The 14,063-nt window shown below is 51.4% G+C and overlaps 4 non-coding genes and 2 pseudogenes across 4 annotated transcripts; 4 read left to right on the top strand and 2 right to left on the bottom strand.

Annotated features, from left to right (window-relative positions):
* Positions 1-56: 56 nt before the first annotated feature.
* LOC148632275 (U1 spliceosomal RNA) lies at positions 57-220 on the bottom strand. The gene has a single exon (XR_015934373.1). It is a non-coding gene; the product is annotated as a U1 spliceosomal RNA (small nuclear RNA).
* A 1,807-nt stretch (positions 221-2,027) lies between these two features.
* On the top strand, positions 2,028-2,146 carry LOC148632274 (5S ribosomal RNA). The gene has a single exon (XR_015934437.1). It is a non-coding gene; the product is annotated as a 5S ribosomal RNA (ribosomal RNA).
* Positions 2,147-2,782: 636 nt separating this feature from the next.
* On the bottom strand, positions 2,783-2,946 carry LOC148632273 (U1 spliceosomal RNA). Its single transcript, XR_015934440.1, has one exon. It is a non-coding gene; the product is annotated as a U1 spliceosomal RNA (small nuclear RNA).
* A 1,807-nt stretch (positions 2,947-4,753) lies between these two features.
* On the top strand, positions 4,754-4,872 carry LOC148632272 (5S ribosomal RNA; annotated as a pseudogene).
* A 4,582-nt stretch (positions 4,873-9,454) lies between these two features.
* On the top strand, positions 9,455-9,595 carry LOC148632271 (U1 spliceosomal RNA; annotated as a pseudogene).
* A 2,840-nt stretch (positions 9,596-12,435) lies between these two features.
* trnas-gcu (transfer RNA serine (anticodon GCU)) lies at positions 12,436-12,517 on the top strand. Its single transcript has one exon. It is a non-coding gene; the product is annotated as a tRNA-Ser (tRNA).
* The last annotated feature ends 1,546 nt before the right edge of the window (positions 12,518-14,063 follow it).

Here is a 14,063-nt window from a genome sequence, read left to right as displayed (position 1 = left end):
GCCACGCAGCTCGTGGTGTCCTATCCCTCCCGTATCTGATTTTGGACCAAGCACATCAGGGGAGAGCGCGAACGCAGTCCCCCACTACCAGAAATTATGCAGTCGAGATTCCCACATTTGGGGAATTCGCAGGGGTCAGCACAGCCGGAGTGCAATGGCCGAGCCTCGCCCTGGGTGAACCTCCTTCTTGATCAAGGTATCTCCCCTGCCAGGTAAGTATGAGTTAAACAGGCCCCTGCAAGCGGCCCGCACCCATAGCACAAATCGCGCAGCCTAGGCCACCTCCTCGCCCCGCACGCCACCGCCTCCTGCTGGGCCCACTCTTTCACACACTCACACGCCACACTAACACTCAAAAGTGTGGGCAAAACGAGAAAACGAGCGCGCCGTTTCCTACACATCTGCAGTCGCCGTTGCGCATTCGCAGCATGTCCCGGGATGCAATTCGGCCTCATTTGCATAACTCCAGACCGGCAGATCGCCACGCAAGCTCGCGACGTGCGCCTGCCACACACCGCACAAACCTTTTCAGCAATTTCCAAAAAACGGGCCTGCTCGCCTGCCCACAAGGCTCCGTCTCTTACCTGCACTCCAGAGCCTGCTGCCTTCTGTGCTTTTCTCTCGGCACCGCTGCAGTGCACACAACTCCTGCAGCGGGAGGGGGGGAGAAAGTTCCCGCTCTCCGCCGCAGGGAAGGCTCGCTCCGTGCGCACACGTCCTTTCGATGCCAGTCCAACAAGTGCTCCGCATTAGCTGCGTCGGGGCTCCGGCGTGTCTCACCTCACCTCACCTCGCACTGCCCCCTCCTTGAATGTCTGCCGCTGGGTATGCCCCGCTCTCCTCCGCCTTATCTTATCGCGTGTGAGCACCGACAATGGCCACAATGCCGGGGAATGGCACCTGTAAAGTGTTAATTGGGGCACAGGAACAGCCCGTCTCGTCTCGGGGGGGCCGGCTTCAGAGACAATACAGCAAACACAGCGGGGCGGGGGAAGAAGACGACACCACACATGCGGGTACATTCAGCTCCGGCGGGAACGAGACATTTGTCGGTCTTTTCAAGTGCCGAGAGCCGAGCAATCCTTCACTTGTATCGGTTCTCCCCGGTGACTAGATCTGGCCCTGCGACTCTCGACTGGGCTCACCCCCGGGGCAGCCCAGGAGGTGTGAGCCTGGCCGGCACCCGGATGGGAGATTCCACCCCGGAAAAGCTCCGGTTGCTGCTGCTCCTGCAAGAGGTGTGACTGGGACCAGTAGGGAGCGCTCACCCTGCGGGCTGTGTGGCTCTCTTACGCCCCAGCCTCCTGATGGCGACACTCTGCTGCACAAACAGGCGCCGTCCTTCGGGGGAGGCGTCAAACCGAGGTCCCGACCCTCCTTGGCCATTAGGAAACCCCAGGGCGTCTCTCAAAAAGAGACGCCGGGGGTGTCCCTCTGGTGTTAGTGCTCCCCTTTACCCATCAGTCGGGGTCTCCTCCTAATCCCCGTCTCACCTGTAACAATCAATGACGAGGCCCCCCTGTCCGTGAGATTTAGTACTCGCGCAAGAGACCGGGGGCAGAGCGCGAACGCGGTCCCCCGCCCCCCACAAAGTGCGCGTTCCGGGTTCCCTCTCGGGGCCCTGCAACACAGCGGAAGGGCAGCGAGAAGGAGCCTCTTGCTCTGACGCCGCAAGGCCACAAGAGGGCGGAGGCGCCGCGCGCCCGGCCGACGTGTTGGACCGGAGCGCTTTACGTGCTGAAATAAACACGCAAAAGCCCCGAAATGTTTCCAGAGTGCTGTGCACTGGAGGTTTTTGTCTGGTGAAGACTTGCCTGGTGCTCCTCCGTGCAGATTGTTTGTCCTCCTCCAGTGCGGGACGAGCCAACACAAGGGAGCGCATTCGCCAACATCCAGGCACGCAATGCGATTTGGAAAGCAGCTCCTTTCCAAAGAGTTGCACACGAACGATCCTTCAGTCCCGCTCGGGGGGCACGGAACCCCCGCCACACACAGCTTCAAGTAGCGAGTCAGGCGCCTGGGATTTCGCTTACGGCCACACCACCCTGAACACGCCCGATCTCGTCTGATCTCGGGAGCTAAACAGCGTCGGGCCTGGTTAGTACTTGGATGGGAGACTGCCTGGGAATACCAGGTGCTGTAAGCTTTTGCTCTCCCGGCCAGCAGGGGTCGCCGTTGGTGCCGTAGGCTTTGGGAGGAAAACCTGCAGGATGGAAAGGTGATCTATAGCCTCATCTCTAGAGATGTTTTGTTGCTGTGGCATGTGTGTGACCCATATTCAAAAAAAAAAACCCGTCTGTAAAACGAATATCGAAGCTGCCTCTAAATCTGCAAATGAAGATGAGTCGATAAACCACTCGTTTTTCGTATAACTAGACATATATTCATTTGTTACCGATTTCATTCATTGAGCACGGATACAATAGAGGTACAGCCATTCACTGTTTGACATGTCTGCACTGGTACAGAACCGAGCAATCAGGAAACGGGTGAAACTATCTTTAGACTCAGCATACAGTACCGAGGCCCCCCATGACCAAATAAAGGCTAACCTCGATAATCAGCCTAAAGAACGCAGACTACAGCAAAACGACTGACTTTGAAAAGGGAATGAACGTCCGGAAGGAGTAGTGGAACTAGCTTGAGATGCTTCTCCGGACCCCTAACTAAAAGCCAGCGAGAACCAGCAGCGGCGTCCACTCCTGTCGAACCGGGATCCTTCCGCAGCCACGCAGCTCGTGGTGTCCTAACCCTCCCGTATCTGATTTTGGACCAAGCACATCAGGGGAGAGCGCGAACGCAGTCCCCCACTACCAGAAATTATGCAGTCGAGATTCCCACATTTGGGGAATTCGCAGGGGTCAGCACAGCCGGAGTGCAATGGCCGAGCCTCGCCCTGGGTGAACCTCCTTCTTGATCAAGGTATCTCCCCTGCCAGGTAAGTATGAGTTAAACAGGCCCCTGCAAGCGGCCCGCACCCACAGCACAAATCACGCAGCCTAGGCCACCTCCTCGCCCCGCACGCCACCGCCTCCTGCTGGGCCCACTCTTTCACACACTCACACGCCACACTAACACTCAAAAGTGTGGGCAAAACGAGGAAACGAGCGCGCCGTTTCCTACACATCTGCAGTCGCCGTTGCGCATTCGCAGCATGTCCCGGGATGCAATTCGGCCTCATTTGCATAACTCCAGACCGGCAGATCGCCACGCAAGCTCCCGACGTGCGCCTGCCACACACCGAACAAACCTTTTCAGCAATTTCCAAAAAACGGGCCTGCTCGCCTGCCCACAAGGCTCCGTCTCTTACCTGCTCTCCAGAGCCTGCTGCCTTCTGTGCTTTTCTCTCGGCACCGCTGCAGTGCACACAACTCCTGCAGCGGGAGGGGGGGAGAAAGTTCCCGCGCTCCGCCGCAGGGAAGGCTCGCTCCGTTCGCACACGTCCTTTCGATGCCAGTCCAACAAGTGCTCCGCATTAGCTGCGTCGGGGCTCCGGCGTGTCGCACCTCACCTCACCTCGCACTGCCCCCTCCTTGAATGTCTGCCGCTGGGCATGCCCCGCTCTCCTCCGCCTTATCTTATCGCGTGTGAGCACCGACAATGGCCACAATGCCGGGGAATGGCACCTGTAAAGTGTTAATTGGGGCACAGGAACAGCCCGTCTCGTCTCGGGGGGGCCGGCTTCAGAGACAATACAGCAAACACAGCGGGGCGGGGGAAGAAGACGACACCACACATGCGGGTACATTCAGCTCCGGCGGGAACGAGACATTTGTCGGTCTTTTCAAGTGCCGAGAGCCGAGCAATCCTTCACTTGTATCGGTTCTCCCCGGTGACTAGATCTGGCCCTGCGACTCTCGACTGGGCTCACCCCCGGGGCAGCCCAGCAGGTGTGAGCCTGGCCGGCACCCGGATGGGAGATTCCACCCCGGAAAAGCTCCGGTTGCTGCTGCTCCTGCAAGAGGTGTGACTGGGACCAGTAGGGAGCGCTCACCCTGCGGGCTGTGTGGCTCTCTTACGCCCCAGCCTCCTGATGGCGACACTCTGCTGCACAAACAGGCGCCGTCCTTCGGGGGAGGCGTCAAACCGAGGTCCCGACCCTCTTTGGCCATTAGGAAACCCCAGGGCGTCTCTCAAAAAGAGACGCCGGGGGTGTCCCTCTGGTGTTAGTGCTCCCCTTTACCCATCAGTCGGGGTCTCCTCCTAATCCCCGTCTCACCTGTAACAATTAATGACGAGGCCTCCCTGTCCGTGAGATTTAGTACTCGCGCAAGAGACCGGGGGCAGAGCGCGAACGCGGTCCCCCGCCCCCCACAAAGTGCGCGCTCCGGGTTCCCTCTCGGGGCCCTGCAACACAGCGGAAGGGCAGCGAGAAGGAGCCTCTTGCTCTGACGCCGCAAGGCCACAAGAGGGCGGAGGCGCCGCGCGCCCGGCCGACGTGTTGGACCGGTGCGCTTTACGTGCTGAAATAAACACGCGAAAGCCCCGAAATGTTTCCAGAGTGCTGTGCACTGGAGGTTTTTGTCTGGTGAAGACTTGCCTGGTGCTCCTCCGTGCAGATTGTTTGTCCTCCTCCAGTGCGGGACGAGCCAACACAAGGGAGCGCATTCGCCAACATCCAGGCACGCAATGCGATTTGGAAAGCAGCTCCTTTCCAAAGAGTTGCACACGAACGATCCTTCAGTCCCGCTCGGGGGGCACGGAACCCCCGCCACACACAGCTTCAAGTAGCGAGTCAGGCGCCGGGGCTTTCGCTTATGGCCACACCACCCTGAACACACCCCATCTCGTCTGATCTCGGAAACTAAGCAGCGTTGGGCCTGGTTAGTACTTGGATGGGGGACTGCCTGGGAATACCAGGTGCTGTAAGCTTTTCCTCTCCCGGCCAGCAGGGGTCGCCGTTGGTGCCGTAGGCTTTTGGAGGAAAACCTGCAGGATGGAAAGGTGATCTATAGCCTCATCTCTAGAGATGTTTTGTTGCTGTGGCATGTGTGTGACCCATATTCAAAAAAAAAAACCCGTCTGTAAAACGAATATCGAAGCTGCCTCTAAATCTGCAAATGAAGATGAGTCGATAAACCACTCGTTTTTCGTATAACTAGACATATATTCATTTGTTACCGATTTCATTCATTGAGCATGGATACAATAGAGGTACAGCCATTCACTGTTTGACATGTCTGCACTGGTACAGAACCCAGCAATCAGAAAACGGGTGAAACTGTCTTTAGACTCAGCATACAGTACCGAGGCCCCCCATGACCAAATAAAGGCTAACCTCGATAATCAGCCTAAAGAACGCAGACTACAGCAAAACGACTGACTTTGAAAAGGGAATGAACGTCCGGAAGGAGTAGTGGAACTAGCTTGAGATGCTTCTCCGGACCCCTAACTAAAAGCCAGCGAGAACCAGCAGCGGCGTCCACTCCTGTCGAACCGGGATCCTTCCGCAGCCACGCAGCTCGTGGTGTCCTAACCCTCCCGTATCTGATTTTGGACCAAGCACATCAGGGGAGAGCGCGAACCCAGTCCCCCACTACCAGAAATTATGCAGTCGAGATTCCCACATTTGGGGAATTCACAGGGGTCAGCACAGCCGGAGTGCAAAAATGACTCTGTTTTCTCCCCGAGCGAGGAGGAAGGAGAGCATGGCGATGGGGACAGCTGGAACCCCTCCACCCCTCCCTCTACCCCCTTCCTTGAAATGGACTCCGTGAACGCTTTTACTGCTGCCACCCTGATGAAGGCTCATTCAGAGGATGGCTGGCAGGAAATTGGTAAGAAGAAAAAGAAAAAGAAGAAGGTAACAGGTGAGACCGAAGAGAAATGTGTTTTGTAAAGACTGGTTCCACTTTCTTATGTAATATGGCTCTAAACATAATTTCTCTTAACACCAGAGGTATCAATGACAGAGTGAAATGCCAGTCTGTCTTTGATTACCTCCAGCAGAGAGAGGGAGATGTGTTGATGTTGCAGGAGTGTGCTTTAGCCTATCAAGAGAGGTATAAAAGCTTTGAAGATAGGTGGGATAAAGGGCCTTCTGTTTGGTCAGGGGACAATAAAAACAGAGCCTCTGGCGTGGCCATTCTTTTCAAAGGATGGGCTTTCAAATTGAAAAGTATTCAGAGGGTCATAGATGGCAGGTTGCTGTGTGTGGATGTGGAATGGGGGACCGTTAACCTGCGGCTAATCAATGTGTATTGTCCTACTGACGTGGGAGGAAGGGTGGAGCTACTCAAGGCACTCTCTCCCCTATTGTTAAGTAGCACAGACGTGATAGTGGGAGGGGATTTTAATTGTATCTTAGAGCACACAGACAGGCAGTCTAGCTCTCCGATAAAATTGGATTCCAGCTCACTGGCCCTGCAAAACTTAGTTCAAGACTTTAAACTCTCAGACACATATAGATGTATATATCCCACAACAGCAGGATATACATGGTCAGGGAGGAATAGCAGCTCCAGAATTGACTATTGCTTTGTCTCAGAGAGAGTGAAAGTTGTTGGGGTCACTCTTCAGCCTGTCTTCTTCTCAGATCATCAGGCTTTAGGGTGTAGAGTGGAACTCCAGGGCGGGACTGTCTTTGGCCCAGGCCTCTGGAAACTCAACACAAAGCTGCTAGAGAACGAGGGGGTAGTATCCCGCTACAAGGAGAAACTATCACAGTGGCTGTCCTTGCAGTGTCTGTACGGGTCAGTAGGAGAGTGGTGGGAGGAGGTGAAGGTGAGGACAAAGGCCTTTTTCATGGCTGAGGGAAGGAAGGCTGCTGCCAGACGGAGAGGAGTGCTAGCCAGGAAACAGAGGCAGCTGCAGCGTCTCTACACGATGCTGCACAGTGGCTTCGATGTGCTCGAGGATATCACCCTTTTAAAAAAGGACATCCGGAGCATAGCCGAAGAAAGTAGTCGAGGAGTGCTGTTAAGAAGCAGAGTGCAGTTCTTGGAAGAAAATGAGAAGTGTACTCGCTTCTTTTTCAGGAAAGTGGTAGGCTCCAAGTCTGTCATGGAAAGTGTAGTTGATGAGGAGGGACGAGAGAGAACAGAGCCGAGTGCTATCCTCTCCTGCACCGAGGCCTTCTACTCAAGACTGTACAGCTCTACAGAGGTAAAGGATGAAGAATTTCATTTTTTTACCTCAAAGCTAGAAAACGTTTTGAGTGAAGAAGATAGGGAAGTACTTGAGAGGGATTTGACAGTAGAAGAGCTGAGTATGGAGAGCTTACAGAAGGGGAAAACTCCGGGTGCTGACGGGCTCCCTAAAGAATTTTATTGCACCTTTTGGGATCTGCTTCAGGATCCGCTACTGCTCCTATTCGAGGAAAGCTATAAGACAGAATTGCTGCCTGACTCCTTAAGAGAAGGCACTATCTCTCTCTTGTTTAAGAAAGGAGCAAAGAATGACATAAAGAACTGGAGACCCCTCAGCCTCTTAGGCGTGGACACTAAGATCCTGCGCCTACAAAATGTAGTGGCCTCACTGGTAGGGAAAGAACAGACTTGTGGGATAGCAGGACGCCTGATGAGCGACAACCTGGCCTTGTTGAGGGATGTTTGTCTGTACTCAGAGGATCGCTCCCTCCCTCTGTGCATTTTAGGTGTAGACCTAGAAAAGGCCTTTGACCGCCTAAACCGGCAGTACTTAACATCGGTACTTGAGCACATGAATTTTGGCCCCATCATGAGAAAGTGGATTAACCTGCTGTACACAGGTAGCAACAGCAGAGTAATGGTTAATGGCAATAGATCACGCCCCTTTGAAGTCTGTTCAGAGGTGAGGCAGGCCTGCCCATTATCCCCCTTGTTATTCGTTTTGGCTATGGAGCCCTTAGCCTGTGCCTTGCGCCAGGATCAGGCCATTAATCGGATACCAGTGCCTGGAAGTGGGGGAGGAGAGGTAAAGACATCTCTATACATGGATGACGTCACCCTGCTCCTCTCTGACAATGCCTCAATTAGCAGAGCTCTGCAGTGCTGTGATCGTTTCTCTTTGGCTTCATCCGCAAAAATTAACAAATCTAAGAGTGAGATTTTTTATCAGAACTGGAGGGAGCCAAAAGAAGGACATGATCTCAGGCTGCAAGAGAAGAGAATTAAGGTCCTGGGGGTGTATTTTGGAGAAGAGATGGGAACAGTAAATTGGCAGAACAAATTGCCAATCTTAAACAAAAAACTGATGCAATGGAAGGACCGAGACCTCACCATGACAGGGAAGGTGCTGGTCATCAAAGCCGAGCTCTTGCCTGTCTTGAATTTTCTGGCTTCTACCTTCCCAATCCCACACCGTGTTGCAGCGGTGCTGAGGAGATTGATGTTTCAATTTCTATGGGGTGGGAAGCAGGAAAGACTCAGAAGGGAAATAATGTACAGGCCGCTACCCTCAGGGGGGAAGTCTGTCCCAGATATTGCTACGAAGCTGCTGTGCATTTTCCTGGCCTCTGTGCTGAGAGGCTTTGCAACAGCACCTGCAGCGCGTACCTGGACTTATTTTTCCAGGCTCTGGGTAGGTAGGGAGGAGTTCAGAGTGTGGGGTGTCAGACCCAAGCTGGACGTCCCACTCTCTGACACATGCCCTGCAATTTATGGGACAGTTAAAAGTTTTCTAAGATCTCACCCAATTGGCCATATTCCCCTCCGAGATGTCAGCGTCCAAAAACTGGAAGATTTCGTTGCACCCCAGAACAATAGGCAGACCCCTGTGGGCATTTTAACATCAGCCCAAACAAGGAAGGTGTGGAGACACACATCCTCTAAATTTCTGTGCAACATTAACAGAGATTTAGCCTGGAGTGTCTTCCACCAGTGCTTACCGGTACGAACTTTCTTGTACCGTAGGGGCCTCACCCCCAGCCCTCGCTGCATTAGGGTGGGCTGCGGCGAGGAGGAGACTGTGACCCATCTCCTGTGGTCCTGTTTTTTTGCTAAGGCCTTCTGGGCACAGTTTGAAGATTGGTTGCAGGCTCTCTTGCCCCAATTTACCCTGACCGCTGCTTTCGTCATATACGGCATCTCTCCTGTCAAACTTCCTCCCGACGTGTTTGACAGGATCTGGGCCGTGGTGAACAGTGGGAAAGACGCCCTGTGGAGAGTGAGGAACATGGGGCTGTTCAAAGGCATCGAGGTCCCAGTCAAGGCAGCAGGTAGCCTGGCCCTGTTCATCACCCGAGAGAACTATTACCTCAGAGATCTGTGGAGAGAAGGGAGGGAGGAAGCAGAAAATCTGTGGGAAATAGAGAGCATAGGTCAATATCTCAAGAAACTGTGAAAAACATTATCATGTTTAAGTAAAGAATGTGATTTGCACCAGAAAAAAAGAAAATTGTTGCTATGTAACTGTTACCGTGTCAAAATGTAATGAGATGTGATCATATATACTGTTTTAAGTATGTATATTAATGTAAAGCTTTCTGATTTGTGATGTCCTGTATTTTTTTGTGAAAAGAAAATAAAGTTCTTAAAAATCGAAATCGAATCGGTTCACCCAGGGCGAGGCTCGGCCATTGCACTCCGGCTGTGCTGACCCCTGCGAATTCCCCAAATGTGGGAATCTCGACTGCATAATTTCTGGTAGTGGGGGACTGCGTTCGTGCTCTCCCCTGATGTGCTTGGTCCAAAATCAGATACGGGAGGGTTAGGACACCACAAACTGCGTGGCTGCGGAAGGATCCCGGTTCGACAGGAGTCGACGCCGCTGCTGGTTCTCGGTGGCTTTTAGTTAGGGGTCCGGAGAAGCATCTCAAGCTAGTTCCACTACTCCTTCCGGACGTTCATTCCCTTTTCAAAGTCAGTCGTTTTGCTGTAGTCTGCGTTCTTTAGGCTGATTATCGAGGTTAGCCTTTATTTGGTCATGGGTGGCCTCGGTACTGTATGCTGAGTCTAAAGACAGTTTCACCCCTTTTTTTAATTGCTAGGTTCTGTAGGTTCTGTACCAGACATGTCAAACAGTGAATTGCTGTACCTCTATTGTACCCGTGCTCAATGAATGAAATCAGTAACAAATGAATATATGTCTAGTTATACGAAAAACAAGTGGTATATCGACTCATCTTCATTTGCAGATTTAGAGGCAGCTTCGATATTTTTTTTTTAATATGGGTCACACACATGCCACAGCAACAAAACATCTCTAGAGATGAGGCTATAGATCACCTTTCCATCCTGCAGGTTTTCCTCCCAAAGCCTACGGCACCAACGTATGCTATTGCAGACACCAACGTTGCCTAGATAGAAAACCGAAATAGCCGTGGGTTTGCTTGCTGGTCTGAAGGATCTCTCTTCGAATCTCTATCATTTGTCAATGGAAGTAAAAGGCACTGCAATCTCATACATTCAGAATCAAACCCGCAGCTGTTGTTCGACTTTATTTCTTGACTAATTACATCTGAGTGTCGCATGAGCAGTTACATAAACTTGTCTGGTATATTTGAACACAAATGCCGTTCTTCAATTAAAACTAACAGTACATTGTCAGGGACATTCAGTTCTATACAAACAAGAGACAGACAAGAGAATATTTCTACCGTTCATGTGGACTACGTGTTGACTTACTGATCGGAATAATTGAAAAGTTCAGGCTCATAGCCGATGCAGTGCGTGCTAATTAGAACAGCAACGCTGAGCTCTCAGCACCGTACTGAGGCCAGGTGTTTTTCTAAAGCTGTCAGGTGCAGTTCATTTACATGAAGGAAATCTCTTACTGGGTACGATTACAATGCAGTAAGTAGCACAGACTAATTAGGGAGTAGCCCGATGCGTTTAAAAACGACCCGAGCCAGACAAGAGTCGAACCTGCAATCTCCTGATCCGTAGTTAGACACATTATCCATTGCACCACTGTAACCCAGTGAGATCAGCACTGCAACTAGTAAAATATTACCCCCGGTCCATTCTTTTCCAAAAGTGAGAAACACCTGTTTTCTACATTTTGTCTGTTTTAAAACCATATCTCTTTAAACCAAACCAAGAGTCTGTCTTTTGCACTGATATTCTGATTCATTTCGATTTCAAAGAAAAAAAAAACATTATCTTCCAAAGCATCATAAAATTGTCCCTTCTTCCAGACTCTACTTCTCTCTTGTAGTAGTACAGCAGACCTTTCCAGGTGAGCAGGTCACAGAGTCCGAAATGAGCTTCCTCCATCAAGCAAAGTACCTGAACATGACTCTGTCTTCATAAAAGTGCCCCTGTAATAAAGAAATTAAATCCGAAATCAAGAGGGCAGTTGCCTACTGAAGTTCAAGAAGTCATCAGTTTTAACCTAGCAACACATTAAAGGCTGCATCTATACAAGTACGATTCTAGAAATGCTCACCAGATTACGTTTTAAGAAGGAACTGCGCCTCAGGTTCCGCCGAGATCTTAACTCGGATGGCAGGATTCAGAGTCCGGAGTGCGGACTGATGGCGCACGGAGGGTCCACATACTGTGGATCCCTCAGTGATCTTCCGCGTGTTCAAACAGCCAGCGTGTGACTCCCCTGTCCCCGTGACCTCATTGCTCTGCTCTCGCCTCTGTGCAGCCGAGCCCGACTCATGGTAAAGTGGAAAAAAATATGCCCTCAACGTGAGATTGACTCTGGAGTGAGGATAGACGTTACCTTTTTATCATTGAACAGGATGTATGTGATGTGGCGACTAGGTTCAATTTTGTATCCTCTTTAAAAGATTAAGGACTGGGGTGAGCGTGATTTACCACCCTTTCAGCTAAGAACCCGACGTGCGCACCGTTTAAGCTGCATAGACTCGGTCGTTTAACTCTTCTCCATTAGAAGGGTTAAGGTTAAAGAAAAAAACATTGCTGACTTCTTTTTTTTTTTGCCAGCCACGAGTGCTGATTAGCAAGGTTTGTATTTCATGTTTTGCAAGTTGCATCCATTATAAGAAAAACAAGTTGTTCAAGACAGGAAATGAATGCTTGCATTTAATTAAGTCTAGCCGTAGGCGGTTGTCCATAATGACCAGTTCTGTTCGAGAAGACAGAACAAAAAAGGCACCGCTGGGATTCGGAGCCAGGGTCTCCTGTGTACTAGACAGGCACCTTAAGCAACTAAGCCACGGCGCCCCAGGAGAGCTGTCCTTTGACAGCCACTTGGACACACCACTCAGACACATCTGCATTCGGTGTGTGCTCCGCCTGCTCGCTGAGCAAGTTGCCACCTTTACATATAATAGCAACATCAACACCAAGAGAAAGGGTGACAAATGGCTTTTATCTGGAACTTTTCATGTCCAAGGAGCTCAATGTGCTTTCTGTGTACAACAGGGCCACTGAACTCCACACTGGCCACTGAACCACAGCAGTGGCTTGCTGGCTTGACATCTCCCAAGGAAAATGTTGAAATTGCATGTGGAACAGGAAAATGACCCTCGAGTACGGGGGAAAAAAAAGAAAAAGATCATCTGGAGCGCGCCAACCCATGTCCGGACAGCGCAGATCCCTCGACGAGGTGGCCGAGTGGTTAAGGCGATGGACTGCTAATCCATTGTGCTCTGCACGCATGGGTTCGAATCCCATTCTCGTCGCGCTCCATGTCTGACACGTGTGCCCGTTCGGCGTTGGCCCTCCTGTCGTTTGCTCCGGTTCTAGAGCCGTGCATTTTCTAGCGGTGGCTGAACATGGTATAGTAGGCTAACGTCGGTATCGAGCAGTAACAGTAACGGTATTTACGTGTCGCTGCTGCCAAGTGGCTCTGGGTTGAGACCGCGTTTTCACTTACTTGCAACGCAAACGGAGAAAGCGATTTTTGACAGTCTCTCGAGAGACCGCGCTAGGTGTTTAGGGATAGACTTTGTCAGTTCCCCCTGGGATGGTGGCCTCTCAAATAGTTTGTGATTCCTTATACAGTAGAAGCCTGCTTCGTGGCTTAAATCCAAGCTAAGGAAACGAGTTAGAGGTCTGATGCAGAACTGCGAATTCAATGAAGGGGAACACTACAGTACATTGCACTGTATGTGTGAGGAAAGCTGCCCCCTTCAGTCCCTTGTCGACCGAACAGAGGACTGTAAAGGATACCGCCAAGAAACTTAAGGATGCTGGTTGGAATCCAGCTCCAAAGAAGCCCCTTTGGGTGTTATGTCATCAAAAAGTAAGAACAGCGAATCTCCCTTTGATCAAAAGCGCAACAGAGCTGTTTTCCGTGGAGCAGGTTTCAGACCCGTAGACCTGTTTTATTTGTAGGGCAGGGCGCATTCCCAAACGCGAATCTCCTGTTTTAGAAATGCTTTGGGCGGCGTGAAGTGAAAATAAGAAGTGGGCTCCAGATGCACATGGAAGCAATCAAGTGTTTCATCCGAGCTGTTTCAAAGACTGCCCAAGAGCTTTCCTTTCACAGAGGCGCAACGATTAATGATGGGGTGCACCCTTCAATGCGCCTTACGACTCTAGGGAGTGATTGAGACGATTCGTAGCGTGTGCTCATTTCTCTCTATTCCCCGTGTTGCAGTGGTAGGATGACGTAAATTACTGCTTCGACACGTAACGGCATTATAATCACGTGCAGGAGCTGAGGGCTTTAGTTTTGTTTCGTTTTCCATGGCGTTCGTAAGCGCGCAAATCAAAGGCAAGTCCTGCGTCTAACACGAACGTAAATGCTTTTGAAAGTGCAGTGTGGTGCAGCTTGTAAAATCCTTGTCCACATTTGTGGTTTGTTGATGTTTGTTCTGTCTGCCAAAGTTGCATTTTGACATCCGGACGGGGGGACTTTATCATTTGAACGTGAAGCCAGCCTTAAACCCTCTGAGGCGTGTCTGTCTGCCGGCACGTATCTTGTGAAAGGTATTTTTTTTTTAACGGAGAGCAACTTTAAAAAGGTATCCGCAGCCACCTCGCAGTCCGTGTTTGATTATAGGAGGAATGCGGCGGCGGCGGGCTCGCTTTTGTCGTGGTCGAGTGGTTAAGGCGATGGGCTCGAAATGCGTTGGGGCTTCCCCGCGCAGGTTCGAAACCTGCCGACTCCGGCGTCTGCCGCACGTCGCCTTGTGCCTGCGCGGCAGAGGCGAAGTGCCGCTTCTCCTTTCCTGGTACTATAACAACGCTAAATCGCTTGGCCCCGCTGCCATGGACATCAAT

The sequence above is a fragment of the Lepisosteus platostomus genome, unplaced genomic scaffold (assembly GCF_059453375.1).
Source record: "Lepisosteus platostomus isolate fLepPlt1 unplaced genomic scaffold, fLepPlt1.hap1 Scaffold_63_H1, whole genome shotgun sequence".
Classification (NCBI taxonomy): Eukaryota; Metazoa; Chordata; class Actinopteri; order Semionotiformes; family Lepisosteidae; genus Lepisosteus; species Lepisosteus platostomus.
This window is presented reverse-complemented; position numbering and strand designations above follow the sequence as displayed.